The 22,866-nt window shown below is 39.7% G+C and overlaps 1 long non-coding RNA gene across 1 annotated transcript; it reads left to right on the plus strand.

Moving 5' to 3' along the window:
- On the plus strand, positions 1-21,268 carry LOC146943982 (uncharacterized). Its single transcript, XR_015025791.1, has 2 exons — positions 1-256; positions 20,642-21,268. It is a non-coding gene; the product is annotated as an uncharacterized LOC146943982 (long non-coding RNA).
- The last annotated feature ends 1,598 nt before the right edge of the window (positions 21,269-22,866 follow it).

Raw genomic sequence — 22,866 nt, forward strand, 5'->3', positions numbered from 1 at the left:
ACGAAATTTCACGGACGCGTGAATACTTCCACTTTCCACGCGCTGCACTTTGTGTTTTTTTTTAATTAAAAAAAAAAGCTTGCGTATGGAAATTTGTGTAGAGAACAACAACCCTGTTCGTTCTCCCCCAAACAAAACAAGGAACAGCGAACGTAAATCCAAATCTCCTGGTTCGTTCTCCCCCTTCTCTCACAAACCCAAATCTCCTTCCTTAACAAATTTGTGTAGAGGAACAACGAACGCAAGGAACACGTTGGTAACAAATAACCCAACCTTATTTTCATATTTTCGCATCTCTGTCATTCTATGTTAATTAGTTTTCCATATTACACTTAATTATATCACTTTTTCCTTTGTGTTCATTAATTAATTCTGCTTGTGTGGAAGAATTTTTTTTGATTTTTGTTGCTCTTTCTTTTCTTCTGGTTTTTTATTATTATGCAGAATAATTGAAAAATAAAGATGAAACTTTGTGATGCAATAGTACCGGTAAATATAGTTGTATAGAGCAAGACGATTGAAGTGTTAAGAATTGTTTAGAATTTGTTGATAGGTTCAGTGAGAATGGTTTCTCCAGAAATTAATTCTATACTATGATGAATATAAGTGAACAATTAGTCCCCTCACTTATCACAATTGTTGATGCAACCTGCGATAGATTATGTTGAAATTATTAGATTGTGTTTATCCTGAGATGATTCTAATTTCTTAAGCTCTAACTATGTTGAAATTGTTGGTGGCAGAGTGATTGTTTGATGAGGTAACGCGTGGTGGTGTCAATTTGCCGGCGTTTTATTTGTTTTATCTTGGTTTTCGGGTGTCAAAACATTGATTACGTTTGAACCTTTTTAACCTTTGATATCTTATTTTTTCTTGGGAAGGGAAAAAGTAAGCAAAACCCTTGAGAATCGAGGTCCGGGAGTTGTTTTCGCTACGGGAAGGTGTTAGGCACCCATAACGACTATAGTAACCTATAGGAACCGTCTTTAATTTCTACGCGCGCGCTTTATTTTTAAATGCTATTTGCAAATGTTATTTACACCTAAAAGTTACTAAGTGAAGAATTGGAGGGAGAAGAATGTTTTTGGATTTTTATTTTAGTTGAATTGAAGGAATTTTGTTCCTTGCCTACGTACCCGTTTAAGGGATCAAATCCACCGTAGTTCTCTTCCAAAAAATGTTTTTGTTTTTGTTGGTTGATTTTAAGTTTGAAAATGGGATTTTGAAGAATGGAGATCGAGAGGCTTCATGAGCATTGAGATTATGAAATTGTGAGGTGGGATTAGTTATTTGCAAAAAGGTCTAAGTATGGTTAAGATTCATTAAAATTTTGATTAAGAAAATAAAGGGAAAATTACAATGGGATTTTGATCCCAAGGTTTATTATGAAAAAAAAGAGTTTGAGTGATGTTGTTCACATTTTTTGGAAAATTGATTTTTCTAAGTATGAAGCCTAATCATTCATCTAAACATACAATCCTAAACATACATCTAAACATGCATATTTTAGCTATATATCTAAAGTGAAGTGTGTGCATGTGTCGGTGCTTGTGTCGGTGTACATTATTAGAGTCCATTGTCCTTTACATCATATCCTAGATACATTCTATGGCCCCTTTGCCAAGAAATTAAAATTGCATAAAAGAAAATATTACAAAACTCCTAAGTCTTTACATTCTAAGTCTTGGTACAAATTAAATTGCAAGAAAATAAAGAGAAAAATATAAGAAGGAGATGTAATGCTCATGGGTGAATGAAACATGAAATGAAAGGGTTAGTAGCACAAATGACATGGAAACTAGTATTAAAAAGCATAGTAAAGCTATTGTAACTTGCAAGAGAAGTAAACCAATTAAACTTGATAAAAAGTGCTAAAAGAGCTTGGAATTCAATGTAAAACTAAAACAAAATCAAAGCCTAGGTTCTCATAATATTGGAGGAGTTTTAGATGACTTATTTCAAGAGAACCAACATGAGAATCTAGGGATTTAACTATGTCAAAATTTACAAGATTTTCAAGTTCTTTATGCACTTTTTCCCACATTATTTATCAAACACAAGGTCCGCAAAAATCTAACCTAAAACAGCAATCATACATCACATTTAATAGGCAAATTCACTCAAATAGTTACATGTTCAAAGCCATTTTCATGCACCAAAGACCAAGTTCCAAATCGCACCATAATGTCGCAAGAAACTCAACAAAGAGTGGGCTAAAAGTAAGAAAAGGTTACACATGCTCTTATAGTGGACATTGGCACGGAACCACATCTTAAATGATAGGTTTCAAGTGCCAAAATCACTACAAGGAAGAAGCATCAACACTTAAAAGTTTTTAACACAAATCTAGCAAAAATCAAAGCATTGAATTAACACGACTACCAAAAATATTTTCTCTACACTCTAATCAATATTCAACATGGAAACAGCGTCAAGATACGAGAAAATTAACGGAAAATTATTTGGAATCTTTTTTTAAGGGTTTTGAACAAGCAATGGGCATAAAAAGCACGTTTTATGGTGCAAACAGCAAAAAAATCATGCAAAACAAAAAGAAAACGGTGACACAAGGCCCAGGCCCGAACTTTAAGAGAAAAACTGGGTCAAAGGAAGTCGGAGCGGGTATGATCCATGGGTTATGGGTCCTTTCTTCTTCAAAGTGATAAAACACGTATCCTTCTTTTCTTGTTAAAAAAACGTTTTGCTCTCTTCTTCCCTCAATTACCAGCAAAACACCACCGCCCCAACCTTCCTTCGATTTAAAAAAAAACCATTGCCTCACACATTCAATTTCATGTTAATTTCAAGAACAGTCTTGGATTTCAAAGAAGATGAACACAAGAGAATGGATCTGAGATTACAGACACCAAAACGAAGGACAAGCGATTTACCTGTTGAGTCACGCATTCTGCTCGAGTTCCTCTTTCTTTGTTACTGGTTCGATCTTCCTCGTTTCGTCCTCGTGCTGATTCGCTCATGACTCCGGCTTCGCCTTCTCCAAATTCGCCGTTTTCTCTCTGTTTTGCGAAGCTTCCTTCTTTTCTTCTTCTGGATTCGGAGCTGTGCTTGAATGATGATGATGAATTCGTTACTGCTTATGTGCGGACCAGAACTCGTTGTGACGTCGTTGCGTTTTCGAACCTGAATTGTTGTTGCACAGGTTCGGTTTGTCCTTCTTCGTTTGACTTGGATGTGGAACTTCGGAACACACTGAATCCGTCAACAGCTTCAGAAGAGGTTTTCTTGCGCTTCCTCTTCTTTCCAGACACAGCTTCTATTGTTTCCTTCACGTGATTCACGTATGGCCGCCGGTGAAGATGGCACCGTTTCTTTCTCGGAATCCGTCGTAATCGAAACGGAGAACGACGAAAAGAGTGAACAAAGTTGTAACAGTTTTGGAAGAGAGAGAGTGAAGAATGTGAATATTCAGTTTCGAAAACAATTTCAGTCGTTTGGTGTTGAATTCGTGAGTGAATTTGAGGTTAAGATCGGTGAATATGGTGGCGAAACGGACCGGTAATCATGGATTGTGGTGGAGGTGCGGCAGTCATTGCAGAAGTGCGGTGGTTTACGGTGGTTTACGGTGGTGGAGTGTGGTGGTTGAAGGTGGAACCGTGGTGGTTGAAGGTTTGGTTATGGAGGTTTTGAAGCTTTTTGGCTATGGTGGAAAAGTTAGTTAGAGGAGAGAGAAAGTTGTTAGAAGAGAGGGAAAATAGAGAGAAAATAATTAAAATGATTTTTTGTGATTTTTTGGAGTTTTTGTGAAAATGAATAATTGTTGAACCTTGACCATGACTTTGACCTATTTATAGGTGATGTGGGAATACTTGGACCAATGATGTGGTGCCATGTGTACTTGGACTCTAACAAACTTTGACTTTGACTTAAAAAAGGATTAAAATGCAAATAACAAAAGTACAAGGACCGAAATGAAAATTAAAACTAAAATTTGAATTGAAAAAAGTAAATTGAAAATTAACGTAAAGTGAGACGATTAAAAACAACGAAGCAGACAAGAGTTTTTATGTGAAATGACCAAAACGCCCCTAGGGACTAAAACGACTAAAAACGACTCAGATGAAATTTTAAAAATGATTTTTTTAACAAGGGATTAAAGCAAGGGTTTATACAAGCGAATTAAAAGACTCAGAGACACTTTTTAGAATCTAAACAGGGTTTTGACACATGAAAAGACTAAAATGCCCCTAGGGGCAAAATTGACTTAAAATGACTTCAAATGCAACTTTTGGAATGGATTTTGACATAGAATTGAAATGGAGGCTTATTCAACCTACTTGAAAGGACTCAAACAAATTTTTAAAGATTGAAAGAGATTTTATCATGGGAAATGACTAAAATACCCTTGCATATGAATTTTGCAAACAATATTGAAATAAAATGCAGAGAGAGATGCCATTAATCAGAGACATATCAAATGACTTGAAATGCAAGAAGGGAAAGATTGATTAGTATTTTTAGGTCCAAAATTAGGGTATAACAGCTGCCCCTATTTAAGTTTCTTTGTCCGGAGAGTCAAGAGACGAAGTCTTAGAGTTGACGGGACGAAGATACTTAAATATTAACATTTGCACTGCTTTTGGACATAAAAATACGCTTTCAGAGTTTCAAAGATATGAATGTTATGCAATACTTTGATTATGAATACAAGACAAACAACTGGAGTCTATGGAACCTATCATGTCACTGGGGATTCAGGTGGACATTGACAGGGTAGACAAACCAGGGAGTAGAAAATAGGGTACAAGTTGTTCTTTGGGTCGAACTAGTCACTTGACCAAGGAATACAAAACAAGAGATAGGTGCAAGCTGTTCTTGGAATTGAACTTGGCACTTGACCGGAAACTTAGACATATAGGCAGATACAAGCGGTTCTTTGGATCGAACTTGACGCTTGGTTGAAAACACAAACAGATAGACAGACACAAACTGTTCTTTTGGATTGAACTGGCCGTTTGGCTGGAGACATAGACAAAAGGGTTGATACAAGCTGTTTCTTTGGATCGAACTTGCTTGTTGGACCGATAACAAAGCATAAGCTGGGTACAAACTGTTCTATCGAACTTGCCGTTTGACCGATAATAGAACATAAGCTGGGTACAAACTGTTCTATCGAACTTGCCGTTTGTCCGGAAGCATAGGTGTATAAGCAGGTACAAGTGGTTCTTTTTTTGGATCGAACCTGGCGCTTGACCAGTAACAAGATACAAATTGAAAGTCTGGTTTAACAAGATACCAATTGAGGGTAAATTGTCATTGACTTAATTTGAAAGTAGACATGACCATTTTTGTTGGCCCAAGAGTAAATTGACATTGATTTGAATTGAGAATTGACATCGACATTGACATTGACATTGACATTGACATTGACATTGGCTTGGCAATTGAAATTGACATTGACATTGACATTGACATTGGCATTGGATATTTAACATTGACATTTGACATTGACATTGACATTGACATTTGACATTTGACATTGGATATTTGACATTGGATATTTGACATTGACATTTGACATTGGATACTTGACATTGACATTTGACATTGGATATTTGACATTGACATTTGACATTGACATTTGACATTTGCATTTGACATTGACATTGGATATTGACATTGGAATTGGAATTGGAGATTGACATTGACATTGTCATTGGATGTCAACATTGGAATTGGAAATTGACATTGACATTGTCATTGGATGTCAACATTGGAATTGTCATTGAATGTTGACATTGACATTGTTATTGAAGTTGAGATTGCTTTGAATTTGACAGTTGAACTTGAGTTGAATTTGACAATTTGACATTGAAATTGAGATTGGAAATTGCTTCGAATTTGACAGTTTGACATTGAAATTGGAAATTGCTTCGAATTTGACAGGTTGAAATTGAATTGAATTTGGAATTGGAATTGAAATTGAAATTGAAATTGAATTTGACAGTTGGAATTTGGATTGAATTTGACAGTTGACAGTTGGATATGCAACATGTATGTATGGTATAGCAAGATTATTGGATGTATGAGCACATAGAATGTATGATTATGCATGTATGAATGCTTGAGATGCATGATTGGTTGGCAATTTGGCAGAGAAATTTCACAAAGGCAGACAAGACAATGGAAGATTGGGCACGTAGTGGCTCGTGCTGCAACATATTCACAGGGGAAAACCTCTTTGGAGAGATCGTCGTTGAGAGACGTATCAAAACCATGGCTGAGGGCAATATAAACTCGTAACGGAGGGACCATTGGAAGGTTCTTGGATACAGGTCGCCGCTGTTAGGCGTGTCAGTGCTGGGTAGACATTGGATGTTCGCATCTGTGGTCAATGCTTTCATCTTCTTTTCATTTTTCATTTTTCAAGCCCCATTTTTGCCTGAACCGCCCTTTCGGGTTTTCGATTCACCGGGGAGTAATATTCCTTTTATTGCCCCATTTTTGCCTGAATTGCCTTCATAGGTTGTCAATCAGCGAGGTGCTCATTTTTGCCTAAGCCGCCCTTTTGGGTTTTCAACTTAGCGAGCTTTTTATTTTCATTTTTCATCATTTTTCATTTTCATTCTGTTTTTTCATTCTTGCCATTGACCACAGATCATCCTGGGGAGTAACCTGCTTGTAACATGTATTGAAATAGACCTTGACATTCATTCATTCATGCATGTTTCATTGAAATGTACCATATTGCTCAGGTTTGCTTTCAAAAATAGACAGGAAAAGATTTTTCAATTTTCAAAGATGTTTGTTTCAGACATTAGCATTATCAATTGGAAAGGAAATATTTTGTATAAAGCCTTGAAAGTAGAAAGGAAATAGAATTTCAAACAATAGAAAGGCTCAAATTGATGTAGAAGAGTGAGAGTCAGCCAAAGGCATGACTTCACGGATTTACAAAGCTTGGAAAATGGTAATTTTATTGGTTGGTGATACATTGAACACGATGACCGCTACATTCATAGAAATTTTGAACTCGCAAGTACAGAAGCCTCTGATGAAAACGATCATTGACAGTTGCAGATGCCCCAAGGGGTGATGGTGATTTGCCGGATATAGTTACTTGTCTTTTATTGTCAACCTCATTTTTGCATGAACCGCCCTTTCGGGTTTTCGGCTCATCGAGGCGCTCATTCTTGCCTGAGTTGCGTACAATCTCAGCGAGCTCTTTCATATTCATTTTTTTTGTCCCTAACTTTTGCCTGGATCGCCCTTTCGGGTTTTCGATCCACCGGGAAGCGCATTTTTGCCTAGGCCGCCCTTTCGGGTTTTCGACCTACCACGCTGTTCTTTTCTTTTTAGACAAAGTATTTCTTGACTATATCGGCATTAACAGGATTTGGGAGTTCAACACCATCCATGTGTGTAAGAATCAAAGCACCACCAGAGAAAGCCTTCTTGACAACATAAGGACCTTCGTAGTTGGGTGTCCACTTGCCCCTTGGGTCGGGTTGCTGACTTATCCTTCTTTTCAATACAAGTTCGCCTTCCTTGAATTCTCGAGGTCGGACTTTCTTGTCAAAAGCATTCTTCATTCGCACTTGATACAACTGTCCATGAGCCATAGCATCCATACGTTTCTCTTCAATCAGATTCAATTGATCATACCGACTTTGGCACCATTCAGCCTCAGTTAACTTTGCTTCCATGATCACTCGAAGAGATGGAATCTCCACTTCCAGAGGGAGAACTGCTTCCATGCCATACACAAGAGAGAAAGGAGTTGCCCCGGTTGAACTGCGCACTGTAGTGCGGTAACCATGCAAGGCAAAAGGTAGCATTTCATGCCAGTCTTTGTAAGTAGTGACCATCTTCTGAACAATCTTCTTGATGTTCTTGTTAGCGGCCTCAACTGCACCATTCATCTGAGGTCTATAAGGAGAAGAGTTGTGATGCTCAATCTTGAATTCTTCACATAGAGCTTGCACCATGCTATTGTTCAGATTGGAACCATTGTCAGTGATGATCTTGTTGGGAACACCATATCGACAGATGATGTTATTCTTGATAAACTTGACAACCACTTGCTTGGTCACGTTTGCATAGGAGGCAGCTTCAACCCACTTGGTGAAGTAGTCAATTGCTACTAGGATGAAACGATGTCCATTGGAAGCCTTTGGTTCAATTCTTCCGATCATGTCAATGCCCCACATAGAGAAGGGCCATGGGGAAGATATAACATTGAGAGCGTGTGGAGGCACATGAACCTTGTCAGCATAAACTTGACATTTGTGGCATCTTTTGGCATGTCTGTTGCAGTCACGTTCCATGGTTATCCAGTAATAGCCGGCTCTTAACAGCTTTCTTGACATGGCGTGACCCGAAGCATGGGTCCCAAAAGTACCGTCATGTACATCATGCATTAACTTCTCAGCTTCTTGTTTATCAACACACCTCAACAAGACCATATCGTAGTTCCTCTTGTATAGGATTTCTCCGTCCAGAAGGAATTTGCTAGCCCATCGTCTCAAAGTCTTTTTATCCCTGTTGGAAGCACCAGGTGGATATTCGCGATTCTGCAAGAATTGTTTGATGTTATAATACCAAGGCTTTTTATCATTCACATCTCTATCAGCTTGATCTGGCATGTTTTCAATAGTAAACACATGAGCGGGTCTATCAAGACGCTGCACTTTGATTACGGGCACATCATTCCAGTGATTCACACGAAACATGGAAGACAAAGTAGCGAGAGCATCAGCCATCTGGTTTTCATCCCGAGGGATGTGGTGCAGCTCAACCTTGGTAAAGTATGTCAATAGACGTCTTGCATAGTCACGGTATGGGATTAGCTTCTCATGATGAGTCTCCCATTCACCTTTTATCTGATTAATAACAAGTGCAGAATCTCCATAGATGTCAAGGTGTTTGATTCTCAAGTCAAGGGCTTCTTCAATGCCCAAGATGCATGCTTCATATTCAGCTATGTTGTTTGTGCAATCAAAGGTTATTCGAGCGGTGAAAGGAATGTGGTGCCCCTGCGGAGTCACAATGATAGCTCCAATTCCTTTACCGTAAGCATTAACAGCACCATCAAACACCAATCCCCATTTGCTGTTGGGGTCCGGCCCTTCATTGATCAGTGGTTCTTCACAGTCTTTTGCTTTCAGATACATAATCTCTTCATCAGGGAAATCAAACTTAATTGGCTGGTAATCATCAAGAGGTTGACAAGCAAGATGCTCAGCAAGGACGCTTCCTTTGATTGCTTTCTGAGCTTTGTACACAATATCATATTCAGACAACAACATTTGCCAACGTGCAATCTTTCCAGTAACAGCAGGCTTTTCAAAGATGTACTTGATTGGATCCATTCGGGATATCAACCAAGTGGTATGATTCACCATATAATGACGCAGGCGTTTGGCAGCCCAAGCTAAAGCACAACAAGTCTTTTCAAGCATCGTATACCGAGTCTCACAGTCGGTGAACTTCTTGCTCAGATAGTAGATAGCATGCTCTTTCTTACCAGTCTCATCTTGCTGACCGAGAACACATCCCACTGAATCATCTAACACTGACAGATACATAATCAAAGGCCTTCCTTCCACTGGTGGGACAAGGATAGGTGGTTCCAACAGGTATTCTTTAATGCTATCAAAAGCTTCCTGACATTCATCATTCCATACAACAGGCTGATTCTTTCTGAGCAATTTGAAAATTGGACCACAAGTAGTAGTCATGTGAGATATGAATCTTGAAATGTAATTCAGACGTCCGAGGAAACCTCTGACTTGCTTCTCAGTTTGAGGGGCCGGCATTTCTCTGATGGCTCGGACTTTGTCAGGATCAACTTCAATGCCTCTCTGGCTGACAATGAAGCCTAGCAACTTTCCGGATCGTACACCGAATGTGCACTTGTTAGGATTCAACCGCAGCTTGTACTTTCTCAGTCTTTCAAACATCTTTTTCAGATACACAACATGTTGCTCTTCATCACTTGACTTCACAATCATATCATCCACATATACTTCAATCTCTTTGTGAATCATATCATGAAACAGAGTGGTCATACCCCTTTGATAGGTAGCACCAGCATTTATCAAGCCGAATGGCATCACTTTATAACAGAATGTTCCCCACGGAGTAATGAAGGACGTCTTTTCTCTATCTTCAGGTGACATTCGTATCTGGTTATAGCCAGAGAAACCATCCATGAAGGAGAATACTTTGGATTGAGCAGTACTGTCAACAAGCACATCAATATGAGGCAATGGGAAGTTATCTTTTGGACTAGCTTTATTCAGATCTCTGTAATCCACGCACATTCGAACTTTCCCATCTTTCTTTGGTACTGGTACGATGTTGGCAATCCACTCAGGATATTCAGCTGTCATGAGGAAACCTGCATCAATTTGCTTTTGTACTTCAGCCTTGATCTTAAGAGCCATGTCTGGACGAGACCTTCTCAATTTCTGTTTGACAGGAGGACATTCAGGTCTTGTCGGTATCCGATGTTCCACAATCTTGGGATCTAGACCCGGCATATCTTCATAGGACCATGCAAAGACATCTGGATAATCATGGAGAAGCTGAATGATTTTCTTTTTCACCTCTGGCTCAAGTGCAGCACCAATCTTGATCTCTCGCTTATTCTCTTCAGTACCCAGGTTGATGAGTTCAATCTCTTCCTGGTGAGGCTGAATGGCTCTTCTTTCTTGCTCAAGCAGTCGAGTGATCTCATACGGTATCTCTTCATCATTATCATCCTCATCTTCAGCTTCATATACAGGGAATTCAAAATTTGGAGGAACCATAGGGTCACTGTGTTCAACGGGTTTATTATGGTTCAATCTGCATAATATGATTGGGATGATTTTAGAAAAAGTTTTTCATGCAGATTTTTGAAATTAATAAGAAAATAACAAATGTTTTGGTTTTTTCTGGCATTACCATTATTTCCAAGAAAAAGGCACTAAAAAGTAAAAAAACAAAGAGTCGTGAGAAAAACGACAACTTTTATTGATAACGGCAATGCCGAAACAAACACGCCCTTACAAAGATATCACTTTCGCCTTGGGCAGAGCGAAAGGATTGTTATTTTGAAAACAAGAAACATGAGCAACAAAACACATTACATGGAAGCATGCATGACTAAAGGAACATCAATGGCTTCCCAATTTCTCACAGTGCCTCCTGGTATAACAAATGCAGGCACGTGGCTTCCTTCAGCAGCATCTTCAGTAATAGCATTGATGAACCCAGCACTGTAGAAGGTTCCCTTTGAAACAGCAGATGTCGGGGAGAATCCAAGGCCCTCTTTACGCTTGTTTTCCAGAATCTGAATCACTTTGCCCCAGCCAGCAGCTTGCCCTGCTTGAACAGCCTTCTGGGCGTCCTTGAGTGAAGCCATGCTAGCACCAGCCCTCTGGGGCTCTGCACCCTCGACAGTCAAGCCTTGGAATGACGTCCCTTCTGCGGACCCTGCTTCAACACAAGAGAAAGATGACACTTGGCTAACCAGATATGCTTCCTCACCATATACGGTGACAACCTTACCGTTTCTCATGAACTTGAGCTTCTGATGCAAAGTGGATGTGACTGCTCCAGCGTCGTGGATCCATGGTCTTCCGAGGAGACAGCTGTAAGAGGCATTGATATCCATGACTTGGAAGGTTATTTGGAATGTCTCGGGTCCAACGGTAATTGGCAAGTCCACTTCCCCGAGAACATCCTTGCGGGATCCATCAAAAGCTTTAACCAGATAACTGCTACCCCTCAGAGAAATTCCATGATGGCTCAATTGCCTTAGCGTGGATTCGGGCATTACATTCAGAGATGATCCAGTGTCTACCAATACGTTGGATATCAGGTCAGATCCACAATGTACTGAAATATGTAGAGCCAAGTTGTGGCGTTTCCCTGCTTCGGGGAGCTCATCGTCACCGAACCCCAAGTTGTTGCAGGCAGTAATATTACTCACTATCCCATCAAACTGATCCACAGAGACCTCGTGGTCAACATAAGCTTGCTCGAGTATCTTCATTAACACTTTCCTATGAGCCTCAGAGCTCATGAGCAGAGACAGGATGGATATCTTTGAAGGAGTTTGTAGCAGCTGGTCAACAATCTTATAGTCACTTTTCTTGATAAGCCTCAGGATTTCGTCCAGATTGGACTCTTCAATGGATTGTCCTGCTGGGCCGGTGTTCTTGTCAACAGGAGGGGCAACTGGTGGAGTTATCGTGGCAATAGGTGTCACCACTTTCTTCTGAAACAAGGGTGGACGGACTTTCCCACTTCTCAGAGCTGTAACTTCACTGGCAACATTATCAACTGTAGCTGGGGATACCAGAGGCACCTCCACCCCATTCTCAATCATGGTTGCATTGTATTTGTAGGGAATTGCTTTGGTAGAGGTATAAGATACCGGACCAGGTAACCTGATCACCAAAGGCTCAACATTTCTTGTATGAGATGCAGTTTCAACAGGAGAATCATGGAACACTGGCACAATCACACATACATCACTAGCAATCAAGTACTTGTCATCCATCAGGCTCTGGATATCATTTTGCACAACACAACAGCCCATAGGATTCTGCAGACATTCTGAACAAGAATCATGGTCATGTTTGAACAGAGAAGCCTGGCAAAGTTTGACATGTAATGGCACCAAAGGAGTAACGACATTGCGGACATCCAACATGGGATCCTCTTGAGGAACGGGAACCCTTTCAAAGGCCTCAATCATATTAACAGCAGCATGGTTCGGAAGCGGATTATCAAGGACATGAGGAACACTGTTCTCAAAAGTCAACCGTCCCTTTTCTATCAGATCCTTCACAATATATTTCAGAGCAAAACAACCTTCAACATCATGGCCTTGAGCACCCTGATGGAATTCACATGTTAGGTCCTGACGGAACCTGGGAGGCAATGGATTAGGCGGAGGCTTGCCTGGTCTAGTGACACAGTGTCCCTTGGCCAGTAGAGTTGGGAGCAGTTCACCATACGACATTGGTATTGGTGGAAAAGAAGGCTTGGGTCGGGGACCCTGTTGTTGCTGTCGTTGCTGTTGAATAGGAGGTTGTTGTTGTGCTGGCTGAGGAATAGCATTGACGGGCATTGGTGGTTGACCCGGTGGCAGAGGGTATTGCTGGTAGAATGGTGGGAAGAACGGATGCTGAGAGTATTGCATGTAGTGATAAGGCAGAGGTAGTTGCATGGCTGCTGCAGACGGGTTACCAGACACCATCCCTACGTCAGATTCTTTCCTCTTGTGATGTCCGTTACCGTACTTCTTTGGTGCACTGTTTGAAGATTCACCTTTTTCTAGGACAATAATACCATCTCGGACGGCCTCCTCTAGACGCGTTCCCATTGTAACCATATCAGAGAAGTTGTTTGGGGCAGAGACTATCATTCTCTCCTTATATTCCTTCTTCAGAGTCTTCAGGAATGTCTGTGTTAACTCTTCCTCATCAAGTCGAGGAGAGACACGGGCAGCTGCCCCTCTCCACCTTTGAGCATATTCACGGAATGTTTCATCTGATTTCTGAGATAGGGCTTTGAGAGAGTCCCTGTTTGGCCTCAGACGGGTGTTGAACTCATATTGACCTTCAAAAGCAGCAGCGAGTTCCTCAAAGGTATGAATGTTGTCTTTGCTCAGACTAGTGTACCAATCTGCTGCATCACCTGTCAAGCTACTCTGAAAGCAGTGGATCATCAGTGCATCATTGTCGGCGTAGTTAGCCATCTTTCGGACATACCGGATAACATGGTTGTGTGGGCAAGAAGTCCCATTGTACTTGTCCAATTCTGGCTCTTTGAATTTCTTAGGAACCTCAAATCGGGATACTAAGCACAGATCACGAGCTTTAGCAGGAGCACCATTGTTTCCTCGGCTAGCCTTGACTTCACGGAGTTCTCCAGCCAACTCCCTTAACTGTCTCTTCATAGCTTCCATTGCGGGATCTTGTCCACGCGGAGTGTCAACATCAATCACCTGTTGTACAGTGTGTACAATAGGGTCGGTAACAACAGCAGTTACCTGAGGCATAGCAGTAGACACAGGAATCTGTCCTTGACCAGCAAAACCAGAGACACCAGCGGCAGTATTAGGAGAGTAGTAAGCTGAGAGGCCATAAGGACGGCCGTTGGGCATAACAAAACGAGCATCAGTAGCCACAGTAGACAGTGGGATAGAGGGAATCACCTCAGCAGTAACTGGAACAGAAGTGGCTGGTTGTTCCTGTGCAGCCATCATAGCGGACATAGCATCATGAGCCTTGGCCAAGTCTTCTTTCATAGCAGCCAATTCGGCACGGAGCTGAGCATTTTCTTCTTCAAAGTTAGCCATCATCCTTCTCTTATGAAATCTTGTTTGGTGAATTCTATCTGGTTGGTAGACTTTGCGAACACGAGCCACTTTTCAGACTGCGGCGGACAAAACCAGGAGGCAATGAGCACGAGAGAAGTTTTTTGTGGTCAATGAATGCATATGATGCATGAAATGTGCTGATGTATATGCAAAAAAGACTCTTTTTAGGTTATCGAAGGGTTCTAGACAAATTATGAACTCGTAAACATTACTAAACAACAATTAACATAAACGGGAATCAAACAACTAACATATAGTTTTACAAGACAAATCCAACATGAACAAATGGAAATAACGACAGGAAATGGAAATCCTCAAGCATAGGAAGTGGAAGCGTCGTCCTCAGAGTCGGACTCATAGTCGCAGTATCGTGCGTAGAAGTCACGGGCACCCCTAGCTCTCTTGGAGTCCCTCATAAGCAACCTGTCTTTCTCCTCAATCTCTCTCCTAGCCTTAGCTAACTCTTTCTTCAGTGTCAAGACCTCATGAGTCTGCTGCTCACCTTTTCCATCCAAAGTCATGATCAAGTTCTCAGCCTCATAGTATCTAGCCCTCCACTGATGCTTCTCCCGACTCTCCATAGCTAGATGCTCCTGATACATCTCCTGGGTAGGTGGGAGTAGAGGCAAAGGCATGGTAGGAATAGATGCAGACACGTATCTCATAGAGGGGTAAGGCATACCAATCTCCTCAGCTTGGTTTATCACCCACTGTGTATAGGCCTCATGAGCAATACCGGACCTTACGCCCATATGCTTCACCTCTTTCTTCCGAAGCTTAGTCCAAGCTTGCATGAAATCTTCTCTAATTCCGGTGGGGGCATTGGAGTAGTGAAAGAAGTAGGGAGCCATAGCAAGATTGATGGGCTTATCTCTCATCGGGAAACCAAATTGTCGCAAAGCAAGTTCCGGGTTATAGTTGATTCCACCCCGGGTACCAAGAAGAGGTACATTAAGAAACTTTCCACCACCAAAGATGATTTCCTTGACCCTAGAAGCGGGAGTGAGCCAAACCACTTCATTAGGAGTGAGAGCCATAATCCTCTGTGAAATAGACCAATTCCTCGGATTGTCGTGGAAAGACTGCGGAAGGTGCGAAATAAACCACCTATAGAGGAGAGGCACACAACAAAGAATATATCCACGACCTTTGGCGGAACGATCGTGGATAGCATGGTATGTGTCAGCTAGCAAAGTAGGAACCGGATTCTTGGAGTGGAAGATCATAATAGCATTCATGTCCACGAAGCCATCAAGATTCGGAAAGAGAATAAGCCCATAGATGAGAAGTGCAAGAATAGCCTCGAGAGTGTCCTGACAAGTGGTATTGAGGTTGGCCTTCCCAAGAAGATACTCTGAAGTGAACCCTCGGATGTGTGCCTTAGTGACAAGATTCTTGGAGACATCGGTGGTCTTGAGATAGAGATCTTTAGCAATAACCAATGGAGGAAGAGGATTTTCAGGTCCTGAGAAAGGTACCCCCTTAGCAATAGATAAACCCATCAAGGAAGAATAAGCCTCTAGAGTAGGCACCAACTGAAAGTCTGGGAAAGTAAAGCACCGATACCCCGGATCATAGAATTGCACTAGAGTGTGCACAAGCTTCTCATCCACATTAGTATGGAGAATAGGAAGTAAAGCCCCGTAACAGCGTCGGAAACCAGTCGGATCCTCAATCTTGAGTGCCAAATCCCTCAAACTAGCCAAATCCACTTCCTTGAATTTGTAGGACTTAGTCATCTTCATCCCTACAATGTTTACAAATTCAACTTGTCTAAGCCCTTCGATAACAATGCATGGAAAAAGGTTTATGCATGAATGCATGTATGCATGAATGCATGATTATGTTCAAGTTCGGAGAAAACATGGTGGGTGAAGTTCAAAGTCGAGGGGTCATGGGTGGACACGGCGTCCGGTGAATCTAGGGCTTTAGGATAATAGTAACCGGGTTCTAAAAAGGTTCCCAAGTTGCAACCTCTCTGACGTATATCACGGTGTCACGAGACAACACTCGCTCCATGATTATCCGTGGAAGGTCTAACTTGAGTGTAGTATCGCGCGACGACTAAAATTCGAGACAACACTCGGTTTAGCCTCCGCACTACGTCCTAGAAAAATGGCCATGGATGGGTTTGGTTATCTACGGTTCATAGCGTCATAGAACAATTAGAAGTAAAGTGCCTAAACGCGACAACACGCGCCGACAACATCACCCCCAAAATGCCTCAGCTATGTGGGATTGATCGCATAATCCAAAACACGAGGCAACCCCCGGAATGAATTGTCGATTATATCCCTCCTAAATCCTAAGTTCACTCAGCCCGGGTGCAGGACTTTTGATATTCTCACCCCACACGTTTGCAAGAATTTAAACATTTATTCACATAGGAAAGCAAGTAAAAGAAGCAAGTAAAAATACAAGCGCAAGCGTGGAAATAAAGACTAGGCGTAACTCTCGAATACTCCCCAGTGAAGTCGCCAGCTGTTTTATCTTGGTTTTCGGGTGTCAAAACATTGATTACGTTTGAACCTTTTTAACCTTTGATATCTTATTTTTTCTTGGGAAGGGAAAAAGTAAGCAAAACCCTTGAGAATCGAGGTCCGGGAGTTGTTTTCGCTACGGGAAGGTGTTAGGCACCCATAACGACTATAGTAACCTATAGGAACCGTCTTTAATTTCTACGCGCGCGCTTTATTTTTAAATGCTATTTGCAAATGTTATTTACACCTAAAAGTTACTAAGTGAAGAATTGGAGGGAGAAGAATGTTTTTGGATTTTTATTTTAGTTGAATTGAAGGAATTTTGTTCCTTGCCTACGTACCCGTTTAAGGGATCAAATCCACCGTAGTTCTCTTCCAAAAAATGTTTTTGTTTTTGTTGGTTGATTTTAAGTTTGAAAATGGGATTTTGAAGAATGGAGATCGAGAGGCTTCATGAGCATTGAGATTATGAAATTGTGAGGTGGGATTAGTTATTTGCAAAAAGGTCTAAGTATGGTTAAGATTCATTAAAATTTTGATTAAGAAAATAAAGGGAAAATTACAATGGGATTTTGATCCCAAGGTTTATTATGAAAAAAAAGAGTTTGAGTGATGTTGTTCACATTTTTTGGAAAATTGATTTTTCTAAGTATGAAGCCTAATCATTCATCTAAACATACAATCCTAAACATACATCTAAACATGCATATTTTAGCTATATATCTAAAGTGAAGTGTGTGCATGTGTCGGTGCTTGTGTCGGTGTACATTATTAGAGTCCATTGTCCTTTACATCATATCCTAGATACATTCTATGGCCCCTTTGCCAAGAAATTAAAATTGCATAAAAGAAAATATTACAAAACTCCTAAGTCTTTACATTCTAAGTCTTGGTACAAATTAAATTGCAAGAAAATAAAGAGAAAAATATAAGAAGGAGATGTAATGCTCATGGGTGAATGAAACATGAAATGAAAGGGTTAGTAGCACAAATGACATGGAAATTAGTATTAAAAAGCATAGTAAAGCTATTGTAACTTGCAAGAGAAGTAAACCAATTAAACTTGATAAAAAGTGCTAAAAGAGCTTGGAATTCAATGTAAAACTAAAACAAAATCAAAGCCTAGGTTCTCATAATATTGGAGGAGTTTTAGATGACTTATTTCAAGAGAACCAACATGAGAATCTAGGGATTTAACTATGTCAAAATTTACAAGATTTTCAAGTTCTTTATGCACTTTTTCCCACATTATTTATCAAACACAAGGTCCGCAAAAATCTAACCTAAAACAGCAATCATACATCACATTTAATAGGCAAATTCACTCAAATAGTTACATGTTCAAAGCCATTTTCATGCACCAAAGACCAAGTTCCAAATCGCACCATAATGTCGCAAGAAACTCAACAAAGAGTGGGCTAAAAGTAAGAAAAGGTTACACATGCTCTTATAGTGGACATTGGCACGGAACCACATCTTAAATGATAGGTTTCAAGTGCCAAAATCACTACAAGGAAGAAGCATCAACACTTAAAAGTTTTTAACACAAATCTAGCAAAAATCAAAGCATTGAATTAACACGACTACCAAAAATATTTTCTCTACACTCTAATCAATATTCAACATGGAAACAGCGTCAAGATACGAGAAAATTAACGGAAAATTATTTGGAATCTTTTTTTAAGGGTTTTGAACAAGAAATGGGCATAAAAAGCACGTTTTATGGTGCAAACAGCAAAAAAATCATGCAAACCAAAAAGAAAACAGTGACACAAGGCCCAGGCCCGAACTTTAAGAGAAAAACTGGGTCAAAGGAAGTCGGAGCGGGTATGATCCATGGGTTATGGGTCCTTTCTTCTTCAAAGTGATAAAACACGTATCCTTCTTTTCTTGTTAAAAAAACGTTTTGCTCTCTTCTTCCCTCAATTACCAGCAAAACACCACCGCCCCAACCTTCCTTCGATTTAAAAAAAAACCATTGCCTCACACATTCAATTTCATGTTAATTTCAAGAACAGTCTTGGATTTCAAAGAAGATGAACACAAGAGAATGGATCTGAGATTACAGACACCAAAACGAAGGACAAGCGATTTACCTGTTGAGTCACGCATTCTGCTCGAGTTCCTCTTTCTTTGTTACTGGTTCGATCTTCCTCGTTTCGTCCTCGTGCTGATTCGCTCATGACTCCGGCTTCGCCTTCTCCAAATTCGCCGTTTTCTCTCTGTTTTGCGAAGCTTCCTTCTTTTCTTCTTCTGGATTCGGAGCTGTGCTTGAATGATGATGATGAATTCGTTACTGCTTATGTGCGGACCAGAACTCGTTGTGACGTCGTTGCGTTTTCGGACCTGAATTGTTGTTGCACAGGTTCGGTTTGTCCTTCTTCGTTTGACTTGGATGTGGAACTTCGGAACACACTGAATCCGTCAACAGCTTCAGAAGAGGTTTTCTTGCGCTTCCTCTTCTTTCCAGACACAGCTTCTATTGTTTCCTTCACGTGATTCACGTATGGCCGCCGGTGAAGATGGCACCGTTTCTTTCTCGGAATCCGTCGTAATCGAAACGGAGAACGACGAAAAGAGTGAACAAAGTTGTAACAGTTTTGGAAGAGAGAGAGTGAAGAATGTGAATATTCAGTTTCGAAAACAATTTCAGTCGTTTGGTGTTGAATTCGTGAGTGAATTTGAGGTTAAGATCGGTGAATATGGTGGCGAAACGGACCGGTAATCATGGATTGTGGTGGAGGTGCGGCAGTCATTGCAGAAGTGCGGTGGTTTACGGTGGTTTACGGTGGTGGAGTGTGGTGGTTGAAGGTGGAACCGTGGTGGTTGAAGGTTTGGTTATGGAGGTTTTGAAGCTTTTTGGCTATGGTGGAAAAGTTAGTTAGAGGAGAGAGAAAGTTGTTAGAAGAGAGGGAAAATAGAGAGAAAATAATTAAAATGATTTTTTGTGATTTTTTGGAGTTTTTGTGAAAATGAATAATTGTTGAACCTTGACCATGACTTTGACCTATTTATAGGTGATGTGGGAATACTTGGACCAATGATGTGGTGCCATGTGTACTTGGACTCTAACAAACTTTGACTTTGACTTAAAAAAGGATTAAAATGCAAATAACAAAAGTACAAGGACCGAAATGAAAATTAAAACTAAAATTTGAATTGAAAAAAGTAAATTGAAAATTAACGTAAAGCGAGACGATTAAAAACAACGAAGCAGACAAGAGTTTTTATGTGAAATGACCAAAACGCCCCTAGGGACTAAAACGACTAAAAACGACTCAGATGAAATTTTAAAAATGATTTTTTTAACAAGGGATTAAAGCAAGGGTTTATACAAGCGAATTAAAAGACTCAGAGACACTTTTTAGAATCTAAACAGGGTTTTGACACATGAAAAGACTAAAATGCCCCTAGGGGCAAAATTGACTTAAAATGACTTCAAATGCAACTTTTGGAATGGATTTTGACATAGAATTGAAATGGAGGCTTATTCAACCTACTTGAAAGGACTCAAACAAATTTTTAAAGATTGAAAGAGATTTTATCATGGGAAATGACTAAAATACCCTTGCATGTGAATTTTGCAAACAATATTGAAATAAAATGCAGAGAGAGATGCCATTAATCAGAGACATATCAAATGACTTGAAATGCAAGAAGGGAAAGATTGATTAGTATTTTTAGGTCCAAAATTAGGGTATAACATTATTTTGTATCTTCTGTCTGTTTTGTGAGCTTTTTAGTGCGCCTTGCTTTTCTGAATTTTATCAAATCCGGTACTGTTCTGTTCTGCGTTTTGTTCTAAATATGTTTTTGATTACAGGATATTGATTATAGTCAGCTTCTGGTATTGGGGGGATATGCTAAAACAACAAGTGTGGTAAGGAATGAGTGCAAGCACTGATGGATGCGGCGGATTTTGGAATTGCAGTAATGTTGAACACAAAGGCCTTGCAATAATTTCAATCTCAACTGATGAAGATTGCTTGCTTGGTTGAAATGACTTCAGAAGCAATTGTACTATAAGATTATGATGAATTTGTTCAAAAACAATTGTACTGTCTAAATCAGTCTTCTAGTTAGGGGAAATTTGTTTAAGCTTATATGTATATTAGAGAACACAGATGGAGGGAGAACCTTTTGTTCTTTAGGAAAAAGAGAAAAATTAACAGTGAGCATGCTTTAATATTACTCTTGTCTATGTTATTGAATTTAGCCCCTTGTGAAGATGGTATAGTATTCACATGCTTTGATTGATTTAATTTGTCGTAGATAAGAGTTTTAGTGCTTGATTATACTCCATTATTGTTGTCATCTGGTGAAGGAAATTTTGACCCTTCGGATCCATGTCCGTTTGGACTTGTATAGTAACACTTTAGAATGGACAAATTATTTGCTGTACCAGCTATGTAATATGTTATGTTATAGTAGTGTCCTTAATTTTCATACACATGTGGGTGCTTTCTTTGGTTAAGTCTTCAGGTTGAACATTTCTAAAGTGAGAACTTAAAAAGAACCTTAAGAAACTTCAATGTGGTAGTCTTTTTTTTAAATGACAAATATTATTCACGACGAGAAATTGCAAGAAGCAAATAAACTCGCGGAAAAAACAAGGAGAGTACAAATAGTTGCCGCAAATATAAGGAAGCCCTTCCGAATCAAACAATAAAAACCTCCCAAATAATGAGGCCTGAGTATACGAACGGGTACGAACGGGCAATGCACCAACCACATACCCATGCCTCACAATCCAAAAACTAGCCAAGTCCCTGGAGCCTTAAAAAACACACAGCCACGCTGCCAAAACTAAAACAGCACACCACAATGAACACACCTAACAGTAGCATACTCTACCAATTCCAGTCATAACAAAAAGGACTAATAGAATACAAAACAAGCCAAAAAGCTATGACAGATATTAACTCTCAAAGGCAGCACTGCTGATATAGCAGAAACCATGACAGCAACACTACTGATACATTGCTGTCTTTGTTCATTGACATAATCGTTTGGCCTACAGAAAATTGTCTAAAATTACTCCGTCTGATTCATAACAAGTGTTACATTTGCACACAGAAAATTGTCTAAAATTGAACGTCACTTTCAAATATACTACAAACATATATCCAAACAAACAAGCCTCAACACGCTGATGAAAACATGAAAACAAACACCAGGAGGCACCGAATGCCGAAACAGGGAAAACAAAACTAAACATAAACAAAAGGCCTATGACTAAACAGCAGAACAGCAAAAAGCACCCGAACAACCAATCTTGCAGACCCTCGTGTCCTGACTGCATAAAACCAGACAACATTTCAAACCAAAAACAATGTAACAACAGTGTCTTAATCTTGGCTTTTGATGGCTGGAATTCAACTCGTGTCTCTATGATGATTGAGCTCAATTATGTTCATTTTATCAAAGTTCAAATAAAACAACACCAAAATCTATATTTGCACCTTGTTTACTTCACCAAGATGTTCTTCATTTGGATTGAAAGCAAAAACAGAGTTGTGAGGATGAATATGAGACCTGATTCACAGAGGCAAGAGCGTGAAAACAAAAAAAAACGACAACAACACTATCTCACAACAAACGAGATTGAATTCAAATCAAATTCTTTGCTTTGCGGGAAAGCGGCGGGAGTGGTGAACAGCGGTTTCCTTTCTCTGTTTTTTTATGTTGTGAACGGTGGGTTTCATACTCTCATTTCTATTAAGGGTTTTTATTATTTATTTAATTTATTTTTGTTTTTTCTGCCGTACTAAATATCATTTTCCAACAAAATATTACAATTTTTTTAATAAAAAAATAATAAAATATTTGAAACATCTTTTTATATGACCGTACATTATGTTATTTATGCCCATATAATCAAAGTATTCAAATATTTATTTTTTATTATTTTTTACAAAAGTATTCAATTATTATTTTATTTTTTTTTGTGGTGGCCGGGATTCGAACCCCGGACCTTGCATATATTATGCATTGTCCTTGCCAACTGAGCTAAGCTCACGGGGACATTCAATTATTATTTTAACAAAA

This window comes from Medicago sativa, chromosome 2 (genome assembly GCF_051527215.1).
Source record: "Medicago sativa cultivar Bolivia chromosome 2, Bolivia_mono, whole genome shotgun sequence".
In the NCBI taxonomy this organism is placed as follows: domain Eukaryota; kingdom Viridiplantae; phylum Streptophyta; class Magnoliopsida; order Fabales; family Fabaceae; genus Medicago; species Medicago sativa.